This window comes from Schistocerca nitens, chromosome 11, assembly GCF_023898315.1.
Source record: "Schistocerca nitens isolate TAMUIC-IGC-003100 chromosome 11, iqSchNite1.1, whole genome shotgun sequence".
Lineage (NCBI taxonomy): Eukaryota > Metazoa > Arthropoda > Insecta > Orthoptera > Acrididae > Schistocerca > Schistocerca nitens.
The window spans coordinates 149,397,196-149,422,356 of record NC_064624.1 but is presented as its reverse complement, the minus strand read 5'-3'; the positions used below and the strand labels follow the sequence as shown (position 1 = coordinate 149,422,356).

At 55.8% G+C, this 25,161-nt stretch overlaps 26 non-coding genes across 26 annotated transcripts; all 26 read left to right on the top strand.

Annotated features, from left to right (window-relative positions):
* The first annotated feature begins 697 nt into the window (after nt 1-697).
* LOC126214407 (5S ribosomal RNA) lies at nt 698-816 on the top strand. The gene has a single exon (XR_007541869.1). It is a non-coding gene; the product is annotated as a 5S ribosomal RNA (ribosomal RNA).
* An 852-nt stretch (nt 817-1,668) lies between these two features.
* Nucleotides 1,669-1,787, top strand: LOC126214406 (5S ribosomal RNA). Its single transcript, XR_007541868.1, has one exon. It is a non-coding gene; the product is annotated as a 5S ribosomal RNA (ribosomal RNA).
* Nucleotides 1,788-2,634: 847 nt separating this feature from the next.
* Nucleotides 2,635-2,753, top strand: LOC126214405 (5S ribosomal RNA). The gene has a single exon (XR_007541867.1). It is a non-coding gene; the product is annotated as a 5S ribosomal RNA (ribosomal RNA).
* An 852-nt stretch (nt 2,754-3,605) lies between these two features.
* On the top strand, nt 3,606-3,724 carry LOC126214404 (5S ribosomal RNA). The gene has a single exon (XR_007541866.1). It is a non-coding gene; the product is annotated as a 5S ribosomal RNA (ribosomal RNA).
* Nucleotides 3,725-4,571: 847 nt separating this feature from the next.
* LOC126214401 (5S ribosomal RNA) lies at nt 4,572-4,690 on the top strand. Its single transcript, XR_007541864.1, has one exon. It is a non-coding gene; the product is annotated as a 5S ribosomal RNA (ribosomal RNA).
* An 852-nt stretch (nt 4,691-5,542) lies between these two features.
* LOC126214400 (5S ribosomal RNA) lies at nt 5,543-5,661 on the top strand. Its single transcript, XR_007541863.1, has one exon. It is a non-coding gene; the product is annotated as a 5S ribosomal RNA (ribosomal RNA).
* An 852-nt stretch (nt 5,662-6,513) lies between these two features.
* On the top strand, nt 6,514-6,632 carry LOC126214399 (5S ribosomal RNA). Its single transcript, XR_007541862.1, has one exon. It is a non-coding gene; the product is annotated as a 5S ribosomal RNA (ribosomal RNA).
* An 852-nt stretch (nt 6,633-7,484) lies between these two features.
* Nucleotides 7,485-7,603, top strand: LOC126214398 (5S ribosomal RNA). Its single transcript, XR_007541861.1, has one exon. It is a non-coding gene; the product is annotated as a 5S ribosomal RNA (ribosomal RNA).
* An 852-nt stretch (nt 7,604-8,455) lies between these two features.
* Nucleotides 8,456-8,574, top strand: LOC126214397 (5S ribosomal RNA). The gene has a single exon (XR_007541860.1). It is a non-coding gene; the product is annotated as a 5S ribosomal RNA (ribosomal RNA).
* Nucleotides 8,575-9,421: 847 nt separating this feature from the next.
* Nucleotides 9,422-9,540, top strand: LOC126214396 (5S ribosomal RNA). The gene has a single exon (XR_007541859.1). It is a non-coding gene; the product is annotated as a 5S ribosomal RNA (ribosomal RNA).
* An 847-nt stretch (nt 9,541-10,387) lies between these two features.
* Nucleotides 10,388-10,506, top strand: LOC126214395 (5S ribosomal RNA). The gene has a single exon (XR_007541858.1). It is a non-coding gene; the product is annotated as a 5S ribosomal RNA (ribosomal RNA).
* An 852-nt stretch (nt 10,507-11,358) lies between these two features.
* LOC126214394 (5S ribosomal RNA) lies at nt 11,359-11,477 on the top strand. Its single transcript, XR_007541857.1, has one exon. It is a non-coding gene; the product is annotated as a 5S ribosomal RNA (ribosomal RNA).
* Nucleotides 11,478-12,324: 847 nt separating this feature from the next.
* On the top strand, nt 12,325-12,443 carry LOC126214393 (5S ribosomal RNA). Its single transcript, XR_007541856.1, has one exon. It is a non-coding gene; the product is annotated as a 5S ribosomal RNA (ribosomal RNA).
* Nucleotides 12,444-13,295: 852 nt separating this feature from the next.
* On the top strand, nt 13,296-13,414 carry LOC126214391 (5S ribosomal RNA). The gene has a single exon (XR_007541855.1). It is a non-coding gene; the product is annotated as a 5S ribosomal RNA (ribosomal RNA).
* An 852-nt stretch (nt 13,415-14,266) lies between these two features.
* Nucleotides 14,267-14,385, top strand: LOC126214389 (5S ribosomal RNA). Its single transcript, XR_007541853.1, has one exon. It is a non-coding gene; the product is annotated as a 5S ribosomal RNA (ribosomal RNA).
* An 847-nt stretch (nt 14,386-15,232) lies between these two features.
* Nucleotides 15,233-15,351, top strand: LOC126214388 (5S ribosomal RNA). Its single transcript, XR_007541852.1, has one exon. It is a non-coding gene; the product is annotated as a 5S ribosomal RNA (ribosomal RNA).
* An 847-nt stretch (nt 15,352-16,198) lies between these two features.
* LOC126214387 (5S ribosomal RNA) lies at nt 16,199-16,317 on the top strand. The gene has a single exon (XR_007541851.1). It is a non-coding gene; the product is annotated as a 5S ribosomal RNA (ribosomal RNA).
* Nucleotides 16,318-17,169: 852 nt separating this feature from the next.
* Nucleotides 17,170-17,288, top strand: LOC126214386 (5S ribosomal RNA). The gene has a single exon (XR_007541850.1). It is a non-coding gene; the product is annotated as a 5S ribosomal RNA (ribosomal RNA).
* Nucleotides 17,289-18,135: 847 nt separating this feature from the next.
* LOC126214385 (5S ribosomal RNA) lies at nt 18,136-18,254 on the top strand. Its single transcript, XR_007541849.1, has one exon. It is a non-coding gene; the product is annotated as a 5S ribosomal RNA (ribosomal RNA).
* An 852-nt stretch (nt 18,255-19,106) lies between these two features.
* Nucleotides 19,107-19,225, top strand: LOC126214384 (5S ribosomal RNA). Its single transcript, XR_007541848.1, has one exon. It is a non-coding gene; the product is annotated as a 5S ribosomal RNA (ribosomal RNA).
* Nucleotides 19,226-20,072: 847 nt separating this feature from the next.
* LOC126214383 (5S ribosomal RNA) lies at nt 20,073-20,191 on the top strand. Its single transcript, XR_007541847.1, has one exon. It is a non-coding gene; the product is annotated as a 5S ribosomal RNA (ribosomal RNA).
* An 852-nt stretch (nt 20,192-21,043) lies between these two features.
* LOC126214382 (5S ribosomal RNA) lies at nt 21,044-21,162 on the top strand. The gene has a single exon (XR_007541846.1). It is a non-coding gene; the product is annotated as a 5S ribosomal RNA (ribosomal RNA).
* Nucleotides 21,163-22,019: 857 nt separating this feature from the next.
* Nucleotides 22,020-22,138, top strand: LOC126214380 (5S ribosomal RNA). The gene has a single exon (XR_007541845.1). It is a non-coding gene; the product is annotated as a 5S ribosomal RNA (ribosomal RNA).
* An 847-nt stretch (nt 22,139-22,985) lies between these two features.
* LOC126214379 (5S ribosomal RNA) lies at nt 22,986-23,104 on the top strand. The gene has a single exon (XR_007541844.1). It is a non-coding gene; the product is annotated as a 5S ribosomal RNA (ribosomal RNA).
* Nucleotides 23,105-23,951: 847 nt separating this feature from the next.
* LOC126214377 (5S ribosomal RNA) lies at nt 23,952-24,070 on the top strand. Its single transcript, XR_007541842.1, has one exon. It is a non-coding gene; the product is annotated as a 5S ribosomal RNA (ribosomal RNA).
* An 847-nt stretch (nt 24,071-24,917) lies between these two features.
* On the top strand, nt 24,918-25,036 carry LOC126214376 (5S ribosomal RNA). Its single transcript, XR_007541841.1, has one exon. It is a non-coding gene; the product is annotated as a 5S ribosomal RNA (ribosomal RNA).
* The last annotated feature ends 125 nt before the right edge of the window (nt 25,037-25,161 follow it).

Below are 25,161 nucleotides of genomic sequence, written 5' to 3'. Positions count from 1 at the left end.
TGCTAACCAAGTTTGCCAGGAAGGCTTTGAAAACGACAAAACGGTACGAATCGGCAGGTGATTTCTGAAATACGTCACCGCCTTTTGTTGTGTAGGAGTGTAGAGTTCCAAACTTGATTTGTAATCACGAATCTGTCCCTTAGTCGTCTCGTCTCGTCTCGTCTCGTCCCGCAGACGTTTGTCGTGCTTGCGCTGTCATATGGACCACGACCCGAGCGGCAGCGAGCGGCAGTCGAGCAAAGTCGGGACAAGTCGGGACGGGGACAGGGATAGGAATGGTGTGAATGCACTGCAAACTACGCACACACCCGGTGTGTGAGGCGAGGCGAGGCGAGGCGAGGCGAGGAAGCCCGCATCGCTACCAGTGGCGCCCTCCAGCACGACACTGCCACACCCCGCACAGGCCCTCCGCTGGACACCAGGGACAAGATGCGTCCTCCGCTAGTGTCGAAGGCTGCACGCGCCCAGCGAATGACAGGAGGTGCAACGAGCAGCAGTGCGTCTCACACACGCGGCGGTGCGCCCGCTAATTCGGCCGTCGCTCTGCTGGGACGCCGGGCGCGTCCCCCGCGCCGTCCTCGAGGAACTGGCTGTTGCGGAAGGAAGTGCTTTCGTCAAATGCGGCCGAAAACTAACATTTTGTGTGTTGGGAGAGAAGCCGAACGCGAATTCTGCCGTGCTCCTACGTTACATGAGTGCCAACGGCCATACCACGATGAATACACCGGTTCTCGTCCGATCACCGAAGTTAAGCATCATTGGGCCCGGTTAGTACTTGGATGGGTGACCGCCTGGGAAACCCGGGTGCTGTTGGCTTCCCTCCTTTTTTTTTTTGTTTTATTTCGCTACCCCTACCAGCCCAATTTTCAAACCACCTTTCTGTTGTGACAAAGATGCTTCCTTAAGCCTTTTAAACTACTGCAATGGTACGAAAATGCAGTAATTAACTCAGTTTGAGGGAGAATGTGCTAACCAAGTTTGCCAGGAAGGCTTTGAAAACGACAAAACGGTACGAATCGGCAGGTGATTTCTGAAATACGTCACCGCCTTTTGTTGTGTAGGAGTGTAGAGTTCCAAACTTGATTTGTAATCACGAATCTGTCCCTTAGTCGTCTCGTCTCGTCTCGTCTCGTCCCGCAGACGTTTGTCGTGCTTGCGCTGTCATATGGACCACGACCCGAGCGGCAGCGAGCGGCAGTCGAGCAAAGTCGGGACAAGTCGGGACGGGGACAGGGATAGGAATGGTGTGAATGCACTGCAAACTACGCACACACCCGGTGTGTGAGGCGAGGCGAGGCGAGGCGAGGCGAGGCGAGGAAGCCCGCATCGCTACCAGTGGCGCCCTCCAGCACGACACTGCCACACCCCGCACAGGCCCTCCGCTGGACACCAGGGACAAGATGCGTCCTCCGCTAGTGTCGAAGGCTGCACGCGCCCAGCGAATGACAGGAGGTGCAACGAGCAGCAGTGCGTCTCACACACGCGGCGGTGCGCCCGCTAATTCGGCCGTCGCTCTGCTGGGACGCCGGGCGCGCCCCCCGCGCCGTCCTCGAGGAACTGGCTGTTGCGGAAGGAAGTGCTTTCGTCAAATGCGGCCGAAAACTAACATTTTGTGTGTTGGGAGAGAAGCCGAACGCGAATTCTGCCGTGCTCCTACGTTACATGAGTGCCAACGGCCATACCACGATGAATACACCGGTTCTCGTCCGATCACCGAAGTTAAGCATCATTGGGCCCGGTTAGTACTTGGATGGGTGACCGCCTGGGAAACCCGGGTGCTGTTGGCTTCCCTCCTTTTTTTTTTTGTTTTATGTCGCTACCCCTACCAGCCCAATTTTCAAACCACCTTTCTGTTGTGACAAAGATGCTTCCTTAAGCCTTTTAAACTACTGCAATGGTACGAAAATGCAGTAATTAACTCAGTTTGAGGGAGAATGTGCTAACCAAGTTTGCCAGGAAGGCTTTGAAAACGACAAAACGGTACGAATCGGCAGGTGATTTCTGAAATACGTCACCGCCTTTTGTTGTGTAGGAGTGTAGAGTTCCAAACTTGATTTGTAATCACGAATCTGTCCCTTAGTCGTCTCGTCTCGTCTCGTCTCGTCCCGCAGACGTTTGTCGTGCTTGCGCTGTCATATGGACCACGACCCGAGCGGCAGCGAGCGGCAGTCGAGCAAAGTCGGGACAAGTCGGGACGGGGACAGGGATAGGAATGGTGTGAATGCACTGCAAACTACGCACACACCCGGTGTGTGAGGCGAGGCGAGGCGAGGCGAGGCGAGGAAGCCCGCATCGCTACCAGTGGCGCCCTCCAGCACGACACTGCCACACCCCGCACAGGCCCTCCGCTGGACACCAGGGACAAGATGCGTCCTCCGCTAGTGTCGAAGGCTGCACGCGCCCAGCGAATGACAGGAGGTGCAACGAGCAGCAGTGCGTCTCACACACGCGGCGGTGCGCCCGCTAATTCGGCCGTCGCTCTGCTGGGACGCCGGGCGCGCCCCCCGCGCCGTCCTCGAGGAACTGGCTGTTGCGGAAGGAAGTGCTTTCGTCAAATGCGGCCGAAAACTAACATTTTGTGTGTTGGGAGAGAAGCCGAACGCGAATTCTGCCGTGCTCCTACGTTACATGAGTGCCAACGGCCATACCACGATGAATACACCGGTTCTCGTCCGATCACCGAAGTTAAGCATCATTGGGCCCGGTTAGTACTTGGATGGGTGACCGCCTGGGAAACCCGGGTGCTGTTGGCTTCCCTCCTTTTTTTTTTTGTTTTATTTCGCTACCCCTACCAGCCCAATTTTCAAACCACCTTTCTGTTGTGACAAAGATGCTTCCTTAAGCCTTTTAAACTACTGCAATGGTACGAAAATGCAGTAATTAACTCAGTTTGAGGGAGAATGTGCTAACCAAGTTTGCCAGGAAGGCTTTGAAAACGACAAAACGGTACGAATCGGCAGGTGATTTCTGAAATACGTCACCGCCTTTTGTTGTGTAGGAGTGTAGAGTTCCAAACTTGATTTGTAATCACGAATCTGTCCCTTAGTCGTCTCGTCTCGTCTCGTCTCGTCCCGCAGACGTTTGTCGTGCTTGCGCTGTCATATGGACCACGACCCGAGCGGCAGCGAGCGGCAGTCGAGCAAAGTCGGGACAAGTCGGGACGGGGACAGGGATAGGAATGGTGTGAATGCACTGCAAACTACGCACACACCCGGTGTGTGAGGCGAGGCGAGGCGAGGCGAGGCGAGGCGAGGAAGCCCGCATCGCTACCAGTGGCGCCCTCCAGCACGACACTGCCACACCCCGCACAGGCCCTCCGCTGGACACCAGGGACAAGATGCGTCCTCCGCTAGTGTCGAAGGCTGCACGCGCCCAGCGAATGACAGGAGGTGCAACGAGCAGCAGTGCGTCTCACACACGCGGCGGTGCGCCCGCTAATTCGGCCGTCGCTCTGCTGGGACGCCGGGCGCGCCCCCCGCGCCGTCCTCGAGGAACTGGCTGTTGCGGAAGGAAGTGCTTTCGTCAAATGCGGCCGAAAACTAACATTTTGTGTGTTGGGAGAGAAGCCGAACGCGAATTCTGCCGTGCTCCTACGTTACATGAGTGCCAACGGCCATACCACGATGAATACACCGGTTCTCGTCCGATCACCGAAGTTAAGCATCATTGGGCCCGGTTAGTACTTGGATGGGTGACCGCCTGGGAAACCCGGGTGCTGTTGGCTTCCCTCCTTTTTTTTTTTGTTTTATGTCGCTACCCCTACCAGCCCAATTTTCAAACCACCTTTCTGTTGTGACAAAGATGCTTCCTTAAGCCTTTTAAACTACTGCAATGGTACGAAAATGCAGTAATTAACTCAGTTTGAGGGAGAATGTGCTAACCAAGTTTGCCAGGAAGGCTTTGAAAACGACAAAACGGTACGAATCGGCAGGTGATTTCTGAAATACGTCACCGCCTTTTGTTGTGTAGGAGTGTAGAGTTCCAAACTTGATTTGTAATCACGAATCTGTCCCTTAGTCGTCTCGTCTCGTCTCGTCTCGTCCCGCAGACGTTTGTCGTGCTTGCGCTGTCATATGGACCACGACCCGAGCGGCAGCGAGCGGCAGTCGAGCAAAGTCGGGACAAGTCGGGACGGGGACAGGGATAGGAATGGTGTGAATGCACTGCAAACTACGCACACACCCGGTGTGTGAGGCGAGGCGAGGCGAGGCGAGGCGAGGAAGCCCGCATCGCTACCAGTGGCGCCCTCCAGCACGACACTGCCACACCCCGCACAGGCCCTCCGCTGGACACCAGGGACAAGATGCGTCCTCCGCTAGTGTCGAAGGCTGCACGCGCCCAGCGAATGACAGGAGGTGCAACGAGCAGCAGTGCGTCTCACACACGCGGCGGTGCGCCCGCTAATTCGGCCGTCGCTCTGCTGGGACGCCGGGCGCGCCCCCCGCGCCGTCCTCGAGGAACTGGCTGTTGCGGAAGGAAGTGCTTTCGTCAAATGCGGCCGAAAACTAACATTTTGTGTGTTGGGAGAGAAGCCGAACGCGAATTCTGCCGTGCTCCTACGTTACATGAGTGCCAACGGCCATACCACGATGAATACACCGGTTCTCGTCCGATCACCGAAGTTAAGCATCATTGGGCCCGGTTAGTACTTGGATGGGTGACCGCCTGGGAAACCCGGGTGCTGTTGGCTTCCCTCCTTTTTTTTTTTGTTTTATTTCGCTACCCCTACCAGCCCAATTTTCAAACCACCTTTCTGTTGTGACAAAGATGCTTCCTTAAGCCTTTTAAACTACTGCAATGGTACGAAAATGCAGTAATTAACTCAGTTTGAGGGAGAATGTGCTAACCAAGTTTGCCAGGAAGGCTTTGAAAACGACAAAACGGTACGAATCGGCAGGTGATTTCTGAAATACGTCACCGCCTTTTGTTGTGTAGGAGTGTAGAGTTCCAAACTTGATTTGTAATCACGAATCTGTCCCTTAGTCGTCTCGTCTCGTCTCGTCTCGTCCCGCAGACGTTTGTCGTGCTTGCGCTGTCATATGGACCACGACCCGAGCGGCAGCGAGCGGCAGTCGAGCAAAGTCGGGACAAGTCGGGACGGGGACAGGGATAGGAATGGTGTGAATGCACTGCAAACTACGCACACACCCGGTGTGTGAGGCGAGGCGAGGCGAGGCGAGGCGAGGCGAGGAAGCCCGCATCGCTACCAGTGGCGCCCTCCAGCACGACACTGCCACACCCCGCACAGGCCCTCCGCTGGACACCAGGGACAAGATGCGTCCTCCGCTAGTGTCGAAGGCTGCACGCGCCCAGCGAATGACAGGAGGTGCAACGAGCAGCAGTGCGTCTCACACACGCGGCGGTGCGCCCGCTAATTCGGCCGTCGCTCTGCTGGGACGCCGGGCGCGCCCCCCGCGCCGTCCTCGAGGAACTGGCTGTTGCGGAAGGAAGTGCTTTCGTCAAATGCGGCCGAAAACTAACATTTTGTGTGTTGGGAGAGAAGCCGAACGCGAATTCTGCCGTGCTCCTACGTTACATGAGTGCCAACGGCCATACCACGATGAATACACCGGTTCTCGTCCGATCACCGAAGTTAAGCATCATTGGGCCCGGTTAGTACTTGGATGGGTGACCGCCTGGGAAACCCGGGTGCTGTTGGCTTCCCTCCTTTTTTTTTTTGTTTTATGTCGCTACCCCTACCAGCCCAATTTTCAAACCACCTTTCTGTTGTGACAAAGATGCTTCCTTAAGCCTTTTAAACTACTGCAATGGTACGAAAATGCAGTAATTAACTCAGTTTGAGGGAGAATGTGCTAACCAAGTTTGCCAGGAAGGCTTTGAAAACGACAAAACGGTACGAATCGGCAGGTGATTTCTGAAATACGTCACCGCCTTTTGTTGTGTAGGAGTGTAGAGTTCCAAACTTGATTTGTAATCACGAATCTGTCCCTTAGTCGTCTCGTCTCGTCTCGTCTCGTCCCGCAGACGTTTGTCGTGCTTGCGCTGTCATATGGACCACGACCCGAGCGGCAGCGAGCGGCAGTCGAGCAAAGTCGGGACAAGTCGGGACGGGGACAGGGATAGGAATGGTGTGAATGCACTGCAAACTACGCACACACCCGGTGTGTGAGGCGAGGCGAGGCGAGGCGAGGCGAGGCGAGGAAGCCCGCATCGCTACCAGTGGCGCCCTCCAGCACGACACTGCCACACCCCGCACAGGCCCTCCGCTGGACACCAGGGACAAGATGCGTCCTCCGCTAGTGTCGAAGGCTGCACGCGCCCAGCGAATGACAGGAGGTGCAACGAGCAGCAGTGCGTCTCACACACGCGGCGGTGCGCCCGCTAATTCGGCCGTCGCTCTGCTGGGACGCCGGGCGCGCCCCCCGCGCCGTCCTCGAGGAACTGGCTGTTGCGGAAGGAAGTGCTTTCGTCAAATGCGGCCGAAAACTAACATTTTGTGTGTTGGGAGAGAAGCCGAACGCGAATTCTGCCGTGCTCCTACGTTACATGAGTGCCAACGGCCATACCACGATGAATACACCGGTTCTCGTCCGATCACCGAAGTTAAGCATCATTGGGCCCGGTTAGTACTTGGATGGGTGACCGCCTGGGAAACCCGGGTGCTGTTGGCTTCCCTCCTTTTTTTTTTTGTTTTATTTCGCTACCCCTACCAGCCCAATTTTCAAACCACCTTTCTGTTGTGACAAAGATGCTTCCTTAAGCCTTTTAAACTACTGCAATGGTACGAAAATGCAGTAATTAACTCAGTTTGAGGGAGAATGTGCTAACCAAGTTTGCCAGGAAGGCTTTGAAAACGACAAAACGGTACGAATCGGCAGGTGATTTCTGAAATACGTCACCGCCTTTTGTTGTGTAGGAGTGTAGAGTTCCAAACTTGATTTGTAATCACGAATCTGTCCCTTAGTCGTCTCGTCTCGTCTCGTCTCGTCCCGCAGACGTTTGTCGTGCTTGCGCTGTCATATGGACCACGACCCGAGCGGCAGCGAGCGGCAGTCGAGCAAAGTCGGGACAAGTCGGGACGGGGACAGGGATAGGAATGGTGTGAATGCACTGCAAACTACGCACACACCCGGTGTGTGAGGCGAGGCGAGGCGAGGCGAGGCGAGGCGAGGAAGCCCGCATCGCTACCAGTGGCGCCCTCCAGCACGACACTGCCACACCCCGCACAGGCCCTCCGCTGGACACCAGGGACAAGATGCGTCCTCCGCTAGTGTCGAAGGCTGCACGCGCCCAGCGAATGACAGGAGGTGCAACGAGCAGCAGTGCGTCTCACACACGCGGCGGTGCGCCCGCTAATTCGGCCGTCGCTCTGCTGGGACGCCGGGCGCGCCCCCCGCGCCGTCCTCGAGGAACTGGCTGTTGCGGAAGGAAGTGCTTTCGTCAAATGCGGCCGAAAACTAACATTTTGTGTGTTGGGAGAGAAGCCGAACGCGAATTCTGCCGTGCTCCTACGTTACATGAGTGCCAACGGCCATACCACGATGAATACACCGGTTCTCGTCCGATCACCGAAGTTAAGCATCATTGGGCCCGGTTAGTACTTGGATGGGTGACCGCCTGGGAAACCCGGGTGCTGTTGGCTTCCCTCCTTTTTTTTTTTGTTTTATGTCGCTACCCCTACCAGCCCAATTTTCAAACCACCTTTCTGTTGTGACAAAGATGCTTCCTTAAGCCTTTTAAACTACTGCAATGGTACGAAAATGCAGTAATTAACTCAGTTTGAGGGAGAATGTGCTAACCAAGTTTGCCAGGAAGGCTTTGAAAACGACAAAACGGTACGAATCGGCAGGTGATTTCTGAAATACGTCACCGCCTTTTGTTGTGTAGGAGTGTAGAGTTCCAAACTTGATTTGTAATCACGAATCTGTCCCTTAGTCGTCTCGTCTCGTCTCGTCTCGTCCCGCAGACGTTTGTCGTGCTTGCGCTGTCATATGGACCACGACCCGAGCGGCAGCGAGCGGCAGTCGAGCAAAGTCGGGACAAGTCGGGACGGGGACAGGGATAGGAATGGTGTGAATGCACTGCAAACTACGCACACACCCGGTGTGTGAGGCGAGGCGAGGCGAGGCGAGGCGAGGCGAGGAAGCCCGCATCGCTACCAGTGGCGCCCTCCAGCACGACACTGCCACACCCCGCACAGGCCCTCCGCTGGACACCAGGGACAAGATGCGTCCTCCGCTAGTGTCGAAGGCTGCACGCGCCCAGCGAATGACAGGAGGTGCAACGAGCAGCAGTGCGTCTCACACACGCGGCGGTGCGCCCGCTAATTCGGCCGTCGCTCTGCTGGGACGCCGGGCGCGCCCCCCGCGCCGTCCTCGAGGAACTGGCTGTTGCGGAAGGAAGTGCTTTCGTCAAATGCGGCCGAAAACTAACATTTTGTGTGTTGGGAGAGAAGCCGAACGCGAATTCTGCCGTGCTCCTACGTTACATGAGTGCCAACGGCCATACCACGATGAATACACCGGTTCTCGTCCGATCACCGAAGTTAAGCATCATTGGGCCCGGTTAGTACTTGGATGGGTGACCGCCTGGGAAACCCGGGTGCTGTTGGCTTCCCTCCTTTTTTTTTTTGTTTTATGTCGCTACCCCTACCAGCCCAATTTTCAAACCACCTTTCTGTTGTGACAAAGATGCTTCCTTAAGCCTTTTAAACTACTGCAATGGTACGAAAATGCAGTAATTAACTCAGTTTGAGGGAGAATGTGCTAACCAAGTTTGCCAGGAAGGCTTTGAAAACGACAAAACGGTACGAATCGGCAGGTGATTTCTGAAATACGTCACCGCCTTTTGTTGTGTAGGAGTGTAGAGTTCCAAACTTGATTTGTAATCACGAATCTGTCCCTTAGTCGTCTCGTCTCGTCTCGTCTCGTCCCGCAGACGTTTGTCGTGCTTGCGCTGTCATATGGACCACGACCCGAGCGGCAGCGAGCGGCAGTCGAGCAAAGTCGGGACAAGTCGGGACGGGGACAGGGATAGGAATGGTGTGAATGCACTGCAAACTACGCACACACCCGGTGTGTGAGGCGAGGCGAGGCGAGGCGAGGCGAGGAAGCCCGCATCGCTACCAGTGGCGCCCTCCAGCACGACACTGCCACACCCCGCACAGGCCCTCCGCTGGACACCAGGGACAAGATGCGTCCTCCGCTAGTGTCGAAGGCTGCACGCGCCCAGCGAATGACAGGAGGTGCAACGAGCAGCAGTGCGTCTCACACACGCGGCGGTGCGCCCGCTAATTCGGCCGTCGCTCTGCTGGGACGCCGGGCGCGTCCCCCGCGCCGTCCTCGAGGAACTGGCTGTTGCGGAAGGAAGTGCTTTCGTCAAATGCGGCCGAAAACTAACATTTTGTGTGTTGGGAGAGAAGCCGAACGCGAATTCTGCCGTGCTCCTACGTTACATGAGTGCCAACGGCCATACCACGATGAATACACCGGTTCTCGTCCGATCACCGAAGTTAAGCATCATTGGGCCCGGTTAGTACTTGGATGGGTGACCGCCTGGGAAACCCGGGTGCTGTTGGCTTCCCTCCTTTTTTTTTTTGTTTTATTTCGCTACCCCTACCAGCCCAATTTTCAAACCACCTTTCTGTTGTGACAAAGATGCTTCCTTAAGCCTTTTAAACTACTGCAATGGTACGAAAATGCAGTAATTAACTCAGTTTGAGGGAGAATGTGCTAACCAAGTTTGCCAGGAAGGCTTTGAAAACGACAAAACGGTACGAATCGGCAGGTGATTTCTGAAATACGTCACCGCCTTTTGTTGTGTAGGAGTGTAGAGTTCCAAACTTGATTTGTAATCACGAATCTGTCCCTTAGTCGTCTCGTCTCGTCTCGTCTCGTCCCGCAGACGTTTGTCGTGCTTGCGCTGTCATATGGACCACGACCCGAGCGGCAGCGAGCGGCAGTCGAGCAAAGTCGGGACAAGTCGGGACGGGGACAGGGATAGGAATGGTGTGAATGCACTGCAAACTACGCACACACCCGGTGTGTGAGGCGAGGCGAGGCGAGGCGAGGCGAGGAAGCCCGCATCGCTACCAGTGGCGCCCTCCAGCACGACACTGCCACACCCCGCACAGGCCCTCCGCTGGACACCAGGGACAAGATGCGTCCTCCGCTAGTGTCGAAGGCTGCACGCGCCCAGCGAATGACAGGAGGTGCAACGAGCAGCAGTGCGTCTCACACACGCGGCGGTGCGCCCGCTAATTCGGCCGTCGCTCTGCTGGGACGCCGGGCGCGTCCCCCGCGCCGTCCTCGAGGAACTGGCTGTTGCGGAAGGAAGTGCTTTCGTCAAATGCGGCCGAAAACTAACATTTTGTGTGTTGGGAGAGAAGCCGAACGCGAATTCTGCCGTGCTCCTACGTTACATGAGTGCCAACGGCCATACCACGATGAATACACCGGTTCTCGTCCGATCACCGAAGTTAAGCATCATTGGGCCCGGTTAGTACTTGGATGGGTGACCGCCTGGGAAACCCGGGTGCTGTTGGCTTCCCTCCTTTTTTTTTTTGTTTTATTTCGCTACCCCTACCAGCCCAATTTTCAAACCACCTTTCTGTTGTGACAAAGATGCTTCCTTAAGCCTTTTAAACTACTGCAATGGTACGAAAATGCAGTAATTAACTCAGTTTGAGGGAGAATGTGCTAACCAAGTTTGCCAGGAAGGCTTTGAAAACGACAAAACGGTACGAATCGGCAGGTGATTTCTGAAATACGTCACCGCCTTTTGTTGTGTAGGAGTGTAGAGTTCCAAACTTGATTTGTAATCACGAATCTGTCCCTTAGTCGTCTCGTCTCGTCTCGTCTCGTCCCGCAGACGTTTGTCGTGCTTGCGCTGTCATATGGACCACGACCCGAGCGGCAGCGAGCGGCAGTCGAGCAAAGTCGGGACAAGTCGGGACGGGGACAGGGATAGGAATGGTGTGAATGCACTGCAAACTACGCACACACCCGGTGTGTGAGGCGAGGCGAGGCGAGGCGAGGCGAGGCGAGGAAGCCCGCATCGCTACCAGTGGCGCCCTCCAGCACGACACTGCCACACCCCGCACAGGCCCTCCGCTGGACACCAGGGACAAGATGCGTCCTCCGCTAGTGTCGAAGGCTGCACGCGCCCAGCGAATGACAGGAGGTGCAACGAGCAGCAGTGCGTCTCACACACGCGGCGGTGCGCCCGCTAATTCGGCCGTCGCTCTGCTGGGACGCCGGGCGCGCCCCCCGCGCCGTCCTCGAGGAACTGGCTGTTGCGGAAGGAAGTGCTTTCGTCAAATGCGGCCGAAAACTAACATTTTGTGTGTTGGGAGAGAAGCCGAACGCGAATTCTGCCGTGCTCCTACGTTACATGAGTGCCAACGGCCATACCACGATGAATACACCGGTTCTCGTCCGATCACCGAAGTTAAGCATCATTGGGCCCGGTTAGTACTTGGATGGGTGACCGCCTGGGAAACCCGGGTGCTGTTGGCTTCCCTCCTTTTTTTTTTTGTTTTATGTCGCTACCCCTACCAGCCCAATTTTCAAACCACCTTTCTGTTGTGACAAAGATGCTTCCTTAAGCCTTTTAAACTACTGCAATGGTACGAAAATGCAGTAATTAACTCAGTTTGAGGGAGAATGTGCTAACCAAGTTTGCCAGGAAGGCTTTGAAAACGACAAAACGGTACGAATCGGCAGGTGATTTCTGAAATACGTCACCGCCTTTTGTTGTGTAGGAGTGTAGAGTTCCAAACTTGATTTGTAATCACGAATCTGTCCCTTAGTCGTCTCGTCTCGTCTCGTCTCGTCCCGCAGACGTTTGTCGTGCTTGCGCTGTCATATGGACCACGACCCGAGCGGCAGCGAGCGGCAGTCGAGCAAAGTCGGGACAAGTCGGGACGGGGACAGGGATAGGAATGGTGTGAATGCACTGCAAACTACGCACACACCCGGTGTGTGAGGCGAGGCGAGGCGAGGCGAGGCGAGGAAGCCCGCATCGCTACCAGTGGCGCCCTCCAGCACGACACTGCCACACCCCGCACAGGCCCTCCGCTGGACACCAGGGACAAGATGCGTCCTCCGCTAGTGTCGAAGGCTGCACGCGCCCAGCGAATGACAGGAGGTGCAACGAGCAGCAGTGCGTCTCACACACGCGGCGGTGCGCCCGCTAATTCGGCCGTCGCTCTGCTGGGACGCCGGGCGCGCCCCCCGCGCCGTCCTCGAGGAACTGGCTGTTGCGGAAGGAAGTGCTTTCGTCAAATGCGGCCGAAAACTAACATTTTGTGTGTTGGGAGAGAAGCCGAACGCGAATTCTGCCGTGCTCCTACGTTACATGAGTGCCAACGGCCATACCACGATGAATACACCGGTTCTCGTCCGATCACCGAAGTTAAGCATCATTGGGCCCGGTTAGTACTTGGATGGGTGACCGCCTGGGAAACCCGGGTGCTGTTGGCTTCCCTCCTTTTTTTTTTTGTTTTATTTCGCTACCCCTACCAGCCCAATTTTCAAACCACCTTTCTGTTGTGACAAAGATGCTTCCTTAAGCCTTTTAAACTACTGCAATGGTACGAAAATGCAGTAATTAACTCAGTTTGAGGGAGAATGTGCTAACCAAGTTTGCCAGGAAGGCTTTGAAAACGACAAAACGGTACGAATCGGCAGGTGATTTCTGAAATACGTCACCGCCTTTTGTTGTGTAGGAGTGTAGAGTTCCAAACTTGATTTGTAATCACGAATCTGTCCCTTAGTCGTCTCGTCTCGTCTCGTCTCGTCCCGCAGACGTTTGTCGTGCTTGCGCTGTCATATGGACCACGACCCGAGCGGCAGCGAGCGGCAGTCGAGCAAAGTCGGGACAAGTCGGGACGGGGACAGGGATAGGAATGGTGTGAATGCACTGCAAACTACGCACACACCCGGTGTGTGAGGCGAGGCGAGGCGAGGCGAGGCGAGGCGAGGAAGCCCGCATCGCTACCAGTGGCGCCCTCCAGCACGACACTGCCACACCCCGCACAGGCCCTCCGCTGGACACCAGGGACAAGATGCGTCCTCCGCTAGTGTCGAAGGCTGCACGCGCCCAGCGAATGACAGGAGGTGCAACGAGCAGCAGTGCGTCTCACACACGCGGCGGTGCGCCCGCTAATTCGGCCGTCGCTCTGCTGGGACGCCGGGCGCGCCCCCCGCGCCGTCCTCGAGGAACTGGCTGTTGCGGAAGGAAGTGCTTTCGTCAAATGCGGCCGAAAACTAACATTTTGTGTGTTGGGAGAGAAGCCGAACGCGAATTCTGCCGTGCTCCTACGTTACATGAGTGCCAACGGCCATACCACGATGAATACACCGGTTCTCGTCCGATCACCGAAGTTAAGCATCATTGGGCCCGGTTAGTACTTGGATGGGTGACCGCCTGGGAAACCCGGGTGCTGTTGGCTTCCCTCCTTTTTTTTTTTGTTTTATGTCGCTACCCCTACCAGCCCAATTTTCAAACCACCTTTCTGTTGTGACAAAGATGCTTCCTTAAGCCTTTTAAACTACTGCAATGGTACGAAAATGCAGTAATTAACTCAGTTTGAGGGAGAATGTGCTAACCAAGTTTGCCAGGAAGGCTTTGAAAACGACAAAACGGTACGAATCGGCAGGTGATTTCTGAAATACGTCACCGCCTTTTGTTGTGTAGGAGTGTAGAGTTCCAAACTTGATTTGTAATCACGAATCTGTCCCTTAGTCGTCTCGTCTCGTCTCGTCTCGTCCCGCAGACGTTTGTCGTGCTTGCGCTGTCATATGGACCACGACCCGAGCGGCAGCGAGCGGCAGTCGAGCAAAGTCGGGACAAGTCGGGACGGGGACAGGGATAGGAATGGTGTGAATGCACTGCAAACTACGCACACACCCGGTGTGTGAGGCGAGGCGAGGCGAGGCGAGGCGAGGCGAGGAAGCCCGCATCGCTACCAGTGGCGCCCTCCAGCACGACACTGCCACACCCCGCACAGGCCCTCCGCTGGACACCAGGGACAAGATGCGTCCTCCGCTAGTGTCGAAGGCTGCACGCGCCCAGCGAATGACAGGAGGTGCAACGAGCAGCAGTGCGTCTCACACACGCGGCGGTGCGCCCGCTAATTCGGCCGTCGCTCTGCTGGGACGCCGGGCGCGCCCCCCGCGCCGTCCTCGAGGAACTGGCTGTTGCGGAAGGAAGTGCTTTCGTCAAATGCGGCCGAAAACTAACATTTTGTGTGTTGGGAGAGAAGCCGAACGCGAATTCTGCCGTGCTCCTACGTTACATGAGTGCCAACGGCCATACCACGATGAATACACCGGTTCTCGTCCGATCACCGAAGTTAAGCATCATTGGGCCCGGTTAGTACTTGGATGGGTGACCGCCTGGGAAACCCGGGTGCTGTTGGCTTCCCTCCTTTTTTTTTTTGTTTTATGTCGCTACCCCTACCAGCCCAATTTTCAAACCACCTTTCTGTTGTGACAAAGATGCTTCCTTAAGCCTTTTAAACTACTGCAATGGTACGAAAATGCAGTAATTAACTCAGTTTGAGGGAGAATGTGCTAACCAAGTTTGCCAGGAAGGCTTTGAAAACGACAAAACGGTACGAATCGGCAGGTGATTTCTGAAATACGTCACCGCCTTTTGTTGTGTAGGAGTGTAGAGTTCCAAACTTGATTTGTAATCACGAATCTGTCCCTTAGTCGTCTCGTCTCGTCTCGTCTCGTCCCGCAGACGTTTGTCGTGCTTGCGCTGTCATATGGACCACGACCCGAGCGGCAGCGAGCGGCAGTCGAGCAAAGTCGGGACAAGTCGGGACGGGGACAGGGATAGGAATGGTGTGAATGCACTGCAAACTACGCACACACCCGGTGTGTGAGGCGAGGCGAGGCGAGGCGAGGCGAGGAAGCCCGCATCGCTACCAGTGGCGCCCTCCAGCACGACACTGCCACACCCCGCACAGGCCCTCCGCTGGACACCAGGGACAAGATGCGTCCTCCGCTAGTGTCGAAGGCTGCACGCGCCCAGCGAATGACAGGAGGTGCAACGAGCAGCAGTGCGTCTCACACACGCGGCGGTGCGCCCGCTAATTCGGCCGTCGCTCTGCTGGGACGCCGGGCGCGTCCCCCGCGCCGTCCTCGAGGAACTGGCTGTTGCGGAAGGAAGTGCTTTCGTCAAATGCGGCCGAAAACTAACATTTTGTGTGTTGGGAGAGAAGCCGAACGCGAATTCTGCCGTGCTCCTACGTTACATGAGTGCCAACGGCCATACCACGATGAATACACCGGTTCTCGTCCGATCACCGAAGTTAAGCATCATTGGGCCCGGTTAGTACTTGGATGGGTGACCGCCTGGGAAACCCGGGTGCTGTTGGCTTCCCTCCTTTTTTTTTTTGTTTTATTTCGCTACCCCTACCAGCCCAATTTTCAAACCACCTTTCTGTTGTGACAAAGATGCTTCCTTAAGCCTTTTAAACTACTGCAATGGTACGAAAATGCAGTAATTAACTCAGTTTGAGGGAGAATGTGCTAACCAAGTTTGCCAGGAAGGCTTTGAAAACGACAAAACGGTACGAATCGGCAGGTGATTTCTGAAATACGTCACCGCCTTTTGTTGTGTAGGAGTGTAGAGTTCCAAACTTGATTTGTAATCACGAATCTGTCCCTTAGTCGTCTCGTCTCGTCTCGTCTCGTCCCGCAGACGTTTGTCGTGCTTGCGCTGTCATATGGACCACGACCCGAGCGGCAGCGAGCGGCAGTCGAGCAAAGTCGGGACAAGTCGGGACGGGGACAGGGATAGGAATGGTGTGAATGCACTGCAAACTACGCACACACCCGGTGTGTGAGGCGAGGCGAGGCGAGGCGAGGCGAGGAAGCCCGCATCGCTACCAGTGGCGCCCTCCAGCACGACACTGCCACACCCCGCACAGGCCCTCCGCTGGACACCAGGGACAAGATGCGTCCTCCGCTAGTGTCGAAGGCTGCACGCGCCCAGCGAATGACAGGAGGTGCAACGAGCAGCAGTGCGTCTCACACACGCGGCGGTGCGCCCGCTAATTCGGCCGTCGCTCTGCTGGGACGCCGGGCGCGTCCCCCGCGCCGTCCTCGAGGAACTGGCTGTTGCGGAAGGAAGTGCTTTCGTCAAATGCGGCCGAAAACTAACATTTTGTGTGTTGGGAGAGAAGCCGAACGCGAATTCTGCCGTGCTCCTACGTTACATGAGTGCCAACGGCCATACCACGATGAATACACCGGTTCTCGTCCGATCACCGAAGTTAAGCATCATTGGGCCCGGTTAGTACTTGGATGGGTGACCGCCTGGGAAACCCGGGTGCTGTTGGCTTCCCTCCTTTTTTTTTTTGTTTTATTTCGCTACCCCTACCAGCCCAATTTTCAAACCACCTTTCTGTTGTGACAAAGATGCTTCCTTAAGCCTTTTAAACTACTGCAATGGTACGAAAATGCAGTAATTAACTCAGTTTGAGGGAGAATGTGCTAACCAAGTTTGCCAGGAAGGCTTTGAAAACGACAAAACGGTACGAATCGGCAGGTGATTTCTGAAATACGTCACCGCCTTTTGTTGTGTAGGAGTGTAGAGTTCCAAACTTGATTTGTAATCACGAATCTGTCCCTTAGTCGTCTCGTCTCGTCTCGTCTCGTCCCGCAGACGTTTGTCGTGCTTGCGCTGTCATATGGACCACGACCCGAGCGGCAGCGAGCGGCAGTCGAGCAAAGTCGGGACAAGTCGGGACGGGGACAGGGATAGGAATGGTGTGAATGCACTGCAAACTACGCACACACCCGGTGTGTGAGGCGAGGCGAGGCGAGGCGAGGCGAGGCGAGGAAGCCCGCATCGCTACCAGTGGCGCCCTCCAGCACGACACTGCCACACCCCGCACAGGCCCTCCGCTGGACACCAGGGACAAGATGCGTCCTCCGCTAGTGTCGAAGGCTGCACGCGCCCAGCGAATGACAGGAGGTGCAACGAGCAGCAGTGCGTCTCACACACGCGGCGGTGCGCCCGCTAATTCGGCCGTCGCTCTGCTGGGACGCCGGGCGCGCCCCCCGCGCCGTCCTCGAGGAACTGGCTGTTGCGGAAGGAAGTGCTTTCGTCAAATGCGGCCGAAAACTAACATTTTGTGTGTTGGGAGAGAAGCCGAACGCGAATTCTGCCGTGCTCCTACGTTACATGAGTGCCAACGGCCATACCACGATGAATACACCGGTTCTCGTCCGATCACCGAAGTTAAGCATCATTGGGCCCGGTTAGTACTTGGATGGGTGACCGCCTGGGAAACCCGGGTGCTGTTGGCTTCCCTCCTTTTTTTTTTTGTTTTATGTCGCTACCCCTACCAGCCCAATTTTCAAACCACCTTTCTGTTGTGACAAAGATGCTTCCTTAAGCCTTTTAAACTACTGCAATGGTACGAAAATGCAGTAATTAACTCAGTTTGAGGGAGAATGTGCTAACCAAGTTTGCCAGGAAGGCTTTGAAAACGACAAAACGGTACGAATCGGCAGGTGATTTCTGAAATACGTCACCGCCTTTTGTTGTGTAGGAGTGTAGAGTTCCAAACTTGATTTGTAATCACGAATCTGTCCCTTAGTCGTCTCGTCTCGTCTCGTCTCGTCCCGCAGACGTTTGTCGTGCTTGCGCTGTCATATGGACCACGACCCGAGCGGCAGCGAGCGGCAGTCGAGCAAAGTCGGGACAAGTCGGGACGGGGACAGGGATAGGAATGGTGTGAATGCACTGCAAACTACGCACACACCCGGTGTGTGAGGCGAGGCGAGGCGAGGCGAGGCGAGGAAGCCCGCATCGCTACCAGTGGCGCCCTCCAGCACGACACTGCCACACCCCGCACAGGCCCTCCGCTGGACACCAGGGACAAGATGCGTCCTCCGCTAGTGTCGAAGGCTGCACGCGCCCAGCGAATGACAGGAGGTGCAACGAGCAGCAGTGCGTCTCACACACGCGGCGGTGCGCCCGCTAATTCGGCCGTCGCTCTGCTGGGACGCCGGGCGCGCCCCCCGCGCCGTCCTCGAGGAACTGGCTGTTGCGGAAGGAAGTGCTTTCGTCAAATGCGGCCGAAAACTAACATTTTGTGTGTTGGGAGAGAAGCCGAACGCGAATTCTGCCGTGCTCCTACGTTACATGAGTGCCAACGGCCATACCACGATGAATACACCGGTTCTCGTCCGATCACCGAAGTTAAGCATCATTGGGCCCGGTTAGTACTTGGATGGGTGACCGCCTGGGAAACCCGGGTGCTGTTGGCTTCCCTCCTTTTTTTTTTTGTTTTATTTCGCTACCCCTACCAGCCCAATTTTCAAACCACCTTTCTGTTGTGACAAAGATGCTTCCTTAAGCCTTTTAAACTACTGCAATGGTACGAAAATGCAGTAATTAACTCAGTTTGAGGGAGAATGTGCTAACCAAGTTTGCCAGGAAGGCTTTGAAAACGACAAAACGGTACGAATCGGCAGGTGATTTCTGAAATACGTCACCGCCTTTTGTTGTGTAGGAGTGTAGAGTTCCAAACTTGATTTGTAATCACGAATCTGTCCCTTAGTCGTCTCGTCTCGTCTCGTCTCGTCCCGCAGACGTTTGTCGTGCTTGCGCTGTCATATGGACCACGACCCGAGCGGCAGCGAGCGGCAGTCGAGCAAAGTCGGGACAAGTCGGGACGGGGACAGGGATAGGAATGGTGTGAATGCACTGCAAACTACGCACACACCCGGTGTGTGAGGCGAGGCGAGGCGAGGCGAGGCGAGGCGAGGAAGCCCGCATCGCTACCAGTGGCGCCCTCCAGCACGACACTGCCACACCCCGCACAGGCCCTCCGCTGGACACCAGGGACAAGATGCGTCCTCCGCTAGTGTCGAAGGCTGCACGCGCCCAGCGAATGACAGGAGGTGCAACGAGCAGCAGTGCGTCTCACACACGCGGCGGTGCGCCCGCTAATTCGGCCGTCGCTCTGCTGGGACGCCGGGCGCGCCCCCCGCGCCGTCCTCGAGGAACTGGCTGTTGCGGAAGGAAGTGCTTTCGTCAAATGCGGCCGAAAACTAACATTTTGTGTGTTGGGAGAGAAGCCGAACGCGAATTCTGCCGTGCTCCTACGTTACATGAGTGCCAACGGCCATACCACGATGAATACACCGGTTCTCGTCCGATCACCGAAGTTAAGCATCATTGGGCCCGGTTAGTACTTGGATGGGTGACCGCCTGGGAAACCCGGGTGCTGTTGGCTTCCCTCCTTTTTTTTTTTGTTTTATGTCGCTACCCCTACCAGCCCAATTTTCAAACCACCTTTCTGTTGTGACAAAGATGCTTCCTTAAGCCTTTTAAACTACTGCAATGGTACGAAAATGCAGTAATTAACTCAGTTTGAGGGAGAATGTGCTAACCAAGTTTGCCAGGAAGGCTTTGAAAACGACAAAACGGTACGAATCGGCAGGTGATTTCTGAAATACGTCACCGCCTTTTGTTGTGTAGGAGTGTAGAGTTCCAAACTTGATTTGTAATCACGAATCTGTCCCTTAGTCGTCTCGTCTCGTCTCGTCTCGTCCCGCAGACGTTTGTCGTGCTTGCGCTGTCATATGGACCACGACCCGAGCGGCAGCGAGCGGCAGTCGAGCAAAGTCGGGACAAGTCGGGACGGGGACAGGGATAGGAATGGTGTGAATGCACTGCAAACTACGCACACACCCGGTGTGTGAGGCGAGGCGAGGCGAGGCGAGGCGAGGAAGCCCGCATCGCTACCAGTGGCGCCCTCCAGCACGACACTGCCACACCCCGCACAGGCCCTCCGCTGGACACCAGGGACAAGATGCGTCCTCCGCTAGTGTCGAAGGCTGCACGCGCCCAGCGAATGACAGGAGGTGCAACGAGCAGCAGTGCGTCTCACACACGCGGCGGTGCGCCCGCTAATTCGGCCGTCGCTCTGCTGGGACGCCGGGCGCGCCCCCCGCGCCGTCCTCGAGGAACTGGCTGTTGCGGAAGGAAGTGCTTTCGTCAAATGCGGCCGAAAACTAACATTTTGTGTGTTGGGAGAGAAGCCGAACGCGAATTCTGCCGTGCTCCTACGTTACATGAGTGCCAACGGCCATACCACGATGAATACACCGGTTCTCGTCCGATCACCGAAGTTAAGCATCATTGGGCCCGGTTAGTACTTGGATGGGTGACCGCCTGGGAAACCCGGGTGCTGTTGGCTTCCCTCCTTTTTTTTTTTGTTTTATGTCGCTACCCCTACCAGCCCAATTTTCAAACCACCTTTCTGTTGTGACAAAGATGCTTCCTTAAGCCTTTTAAACTACTGCAATGGTACGAAAATGCAGTAATTAACTCAGTTTGAGGGAGAATGTGCTAACCAAGTTTGCCAGGAAGGCTTTGAAAACGACAAAACGGTACGAATCGGCAGGTGATTTCTGAAATACGTCACCGCCTTTTGTTGTGTAGGAGTGTAGAGTTCCAAACTTGATTTGTAATCACGAATCTGTCCCTTAGTCGTCTCGTCTCGTCTCGTCTCGTCCCGCAGACGTTTGTCGTGCTTGCGCTGTCATATGGACCACGACCCGAGCGGCAGCGAGCGGCAGTCGAGCAAAGTCGGGACAAGTCGGGACGGGGACAGGGATAGGAATGGTGTGAATGCACTGCAAACTACGCACACACCCGGTGTGTGAGGCGAGGCGAGGCGAGGCGAGGCGAGGCGAGGAAGCCCGCATCGCTACCAGTGGCGCCCTCCAGCACGACACTGCCACACCCCGCACAGGCCCTCCGCTGGACACCAGGGACAAGATGCGTCCTCCGCTAGTGTCGAAGGCTGCACGCGCCCAGCGAATGACAGGAGGTGCAACGAGCAGCAGTGCGTCTCACACACGCGGCGGTGCGCCCGCTAATTCGGCCGTCGCTCTGCTGGGACGCCGGGCGCGCCCCCCGCGCCGTCCTCGAGGAACTGGCTGTTGCGGAAGGAAGTGCTTTCGTCAAATGCGGCCGAAAACTAACATTTTGTGTGTTGGGAGAGAAGCCGAACGCGAATTCTGCCGTGCTCCTACGTTACATGAGTGCCAACGGCCATACCACGATGAATACACCGGTTCTCGTCCGATCACCGAAGTTAAGCATCATTGGGCCCGGTTAGTACTTGGATGGGTGACCGCCTGGGAAACCCGGGTGCTGTTGGCTTCCCTCCTTTTTTTTTTTGTTTTATGTCGCTACCCCTACCAGCCCAATTTTCAAACCACCTTTCTGTTGTGACAAAGATGCTTCCTTAAGCCTTTTAAACTACTGCAATGGTACGAAAATGCAGTAATTAACTCAGTTTGAGGGAGAATGTGCTAACCAAGTTTGCCAGGAAGGCTTTGAAAACGACAAAACGGTACGAATCGGCAGGTGATTTCTGAAATACGTCACCGCCTTTTGTTGTGTAGGAGTGTAGAGTTCCAAACTTGATTTGTAATCACGAATCTGTCCCTTAGTCGTCTCGTCTCGTCTCGTCTCGTCCCGCAGACGTTTGTCGTGCTTGCGCTGTCATATGGACCACGACCCGAGCGGCAGCGAGCGGCAGTCGAGCAAAGTCGGGACAAGTCGGGACGGGGACAGGGATAGGAATGGTGTGAATGCACTGCAAACTACGCACACACCCGGTGTGTGAGGCGAGGCGAGGCGAGGCGAGGCGAGGCGAGGAAGCCCGCATCGCTACCAGTGGCGCCCTCCAGCACGACACTGCCACACCCCGCACAGGCCCTCCGCTGGACACCAGGGACAAGATGCGTCCTCCGCTAGTGTCGAAGGCTGCACGCGCCCAGCGAATGACAGGAGGTGCAACGAAACGAGCAGCAGTGCGTCTCACACACGCGGCGGTGCGCCCGCTAATTCGGCCGTCGCTCTGCTGGGACGCCGGGCGCGTCCCCCGCGCCGTCCTCGAGGAACTGGCTGTTGCGGAAGGAAGTGCTTTCGTCAAATGCGGCCGAAAACTAACATTTTGTGTGTTGGGAGAGAAGCCGAACGCGAATTCTGCCGTGCTCCTACGTTACATGAGTGCCAACGGCCATACCACGATGAATACACCGGTTCTCGTCCGATCACCGAAGTTAAGCATCATTGGGCCCGGTTAGTACTTGGATGGGTGACCGCCTGGGAAACCCGGGTGCTGTTGGCTTCCCTCCTTTTTTTTTTTGTTTTATTTCGCTACCCCTACCAGCCCAATTTTCAAACCACCTTTCTGTTGTGACAAAGATGCTTCCTTAAGCCTTTTAAACTACTGCAATGGTACGAAAATGCAGTAATTAACTCAGTTTGAGGGAGAATGTGCTAACCAAGTTTGCCAGGAAGGCTTTGAAAACGACAAAACGGTACGAATCGGCAGGTGATTTCTGAAATACGTCACCGCCTTTTGTTGTGTAGGAGTGTAGAGTTCCAAACTTGATTTGTAATCACGAATCTGTCCCTTAGTCGTCTCGTCTCGTCTCGTCTCGTCCCGCAGACGTTTGTCGTGCTTGCGCTGTCATATGGACCACGACCCGAGCGGCAGCGAGCGGCAGTCGAGCAAAGTCGGGACAAGTCGGGACGGGGACAGGGATAGGAATGGTGTGAATGCACTGCAAACTACGCACACACCCGGTGTGTGAGGCGAGGCGAGGCGAGGCGAGGCGAGGAAGCCCGCATCGCTACCAGTGGCGCCCTCCAGCACGACACTGCCACACCCCGCACAGGCCCTCCGCTGGACACCAGGGACAAGATGCGTCCTCCGCTAGTGTCGAAGGCTGCACGCGCCCAGCGAATGACAGGAGGTGCAACGAGCAGCAGTGCGTCTCACACACGCGGCGGTGCGCCCGCTAATTCGGCCGTCGCTCTGCTGGGACGCCGGGCGCGTCCCCCGCGCCGTCCTCGAGGAACTGGCTGTTGCGGAAGGAAGTGCTTTCGTCAAATGCGGCCGAAAACTAACATTTTGTGTGTTGGGAGAGAAGCCGAACGCGAATTCTGCCGTGCTCCTACGTTACATGAGTGCCAACGGCCATACCACGATGAATACACCGGTTCTCGTCCGATCACCGAAGTTAAGCATCATTGGGCCCGGTTAGTACTTGGATGGGTGACCGCCTGGGAAACCCGGGTGCTGTTGGCTTCCCTCCTTTTTTTTTTTGTTTTATTTCGCTACCCCTACCAGCCCAATTTTCAAACCACCTTTCTGTTGTGACAAAGATGCTTCCTTAAGCCTTTTAAACTACTGCAATGGTACGAAAATGCAGTAATTAACTCAGTTTGAGGGAGAATGTGCTAACCAAGTTTGCCAGGAAGGCTTTGAAAACGACAAAACGGTACGAATCGGCAGGTGATTTCTGAAATACGTCACCGCCTTTTGTTGTGTAGGAGTGTAGAGTTCCAAACTTGATTTGTAATCACGAATCTGTCCCTTAGTCGTCTCGTCTCGTCTCGTCTCGTCCCGCAGACGTTTGTCGTGCTTGCGCTGTCATATGGACCACGACCCGAGCGGCAGCGAGCGGCAGTCGAGCAAAGTCGGGACAAGTCGGGACGGGGACAGGGATAGGAATGGTGTGAATGCACTGCAAACTACGCACACACCCGGTGTGTGAGGCGAGGCGAGGCGAGGCGAGGCGAGGAAGCCCGCATCGCTACCAGTGGCGCCCTCCAGCACGACACTGCCACACCCCGCACAGGCCCTCCGCTGGACACCAGGGACAAGATGCGTCCTCCGCTAGTGTCGAAGGCTGCACGCGCCCAGCGAATGACAGGAGGTGCAACGAGCAGCAGTGCGTCTCACACACGCGGCGGTGCGCCCGCTAATTCGGCCGTCGCTCTGCTGGGACGCCGGGCGCGTCCCCCGCGCCGTCCTCGAGGAACTGGCTGTTGCGGAAGGAAGTGCTTTCGTCAAATGCGGCCGAAAACTAACATTTTGTGTGTTGGGAGAGAAGCCGAACGCGAATTCTGCCGTGCTCCTACGTTACATGAGTGCCAACGGCCATACCACGATGAATACACCGGTTCTCGTCCGATCACCGAAGTTAAGCATCATTGGGCCCGGTTAGTACTTGGATGGGTGACCGCCTGGGAAACCCGGGTGCTGTTGGCTTCCCTCCTTTTTTTTTTTGTTTTATTTCGCTACCCCTACCAGCCCAATTTTCAAACCACCTTTCTGTTGTGACAAAGATGCTTCCTTAAGCCTTTTAAACTACTGCAATGGTACGAAAATGCAGTAATTAACTCAGTTTGAGGGAGAATGTGCTAACCAAGTTTGCCAGGAAGGCTTTGAAAACGACAAAACGGTACGAATCGGCAGGTGATTTCTGAAATACGTCACCGCCTTTTGTTGTGTAGGAGTGTAGAGTTCCAAACTTGATTTGTAATCACGAATCTGTCCCTTAGTCGTCTCGTCTCGTCTCGTCTCGTCCCGCAGACGTTTGTCGTGCTTGCGCTGTCATATGGACCACGACCCGAGCGGCAGCGAGCGGCAGTCGAGCAAAGTCGGGACAAGTCGGGACGGGGACAGGGATAGGAATGGTGTGAATGCACTGCAAACTACGCACACACCCGGTGTGTGAGGCGAGGCGAGGCGAGGCGAGGCGAGGAAGCCCGCATCGCTACCAGTGGCGCCCTCCAGCACGACACTGCCACACCCCGCACAGGCCCTCCGCTGGACACCAGGGACAAGATGCGTCCTCCGCTAGTGTCGAAGGCTGCACGCGCCCAGCGAATGACAGGAGGTGCAACGAGCAGCAGTGCGTCTCACACACGCGGCGGTGCGCCCGCTAATTCGGCCGTCGCTCTGCTGGGACGCCGGGCGCGTCCCCCGCGCCGTCCTCGAGGAACTGGCTGTTGCGGAAGGAAGTGCTTTCGTCAAATGCGGCCGAAAACTAACATTTTGTGTGTTGGGAGAGAAGCCGAACGCGAATTCTGCCGTGCTCCTACGTTACATGAGTGCCAACGGCCATACCACGATGAATACACCGGTTCTCGTCCGATCACCGAAGTTAAGCATCATTGGGCCCGGTTAGTACTTGGATGGGTGACCGCCTGGGAAACCCGGGTGCTGTTGGCTTCCCTCCTTTTTTTTTTTGTTTTATTTCGCTACCCCTACCAGCCCAATTTTCAAACCACCTTTCTGTTGTGACAAAGATGCTTCCTTAAGCCTTTTAAACTACTGCAATGGTACGAAAATGCAGT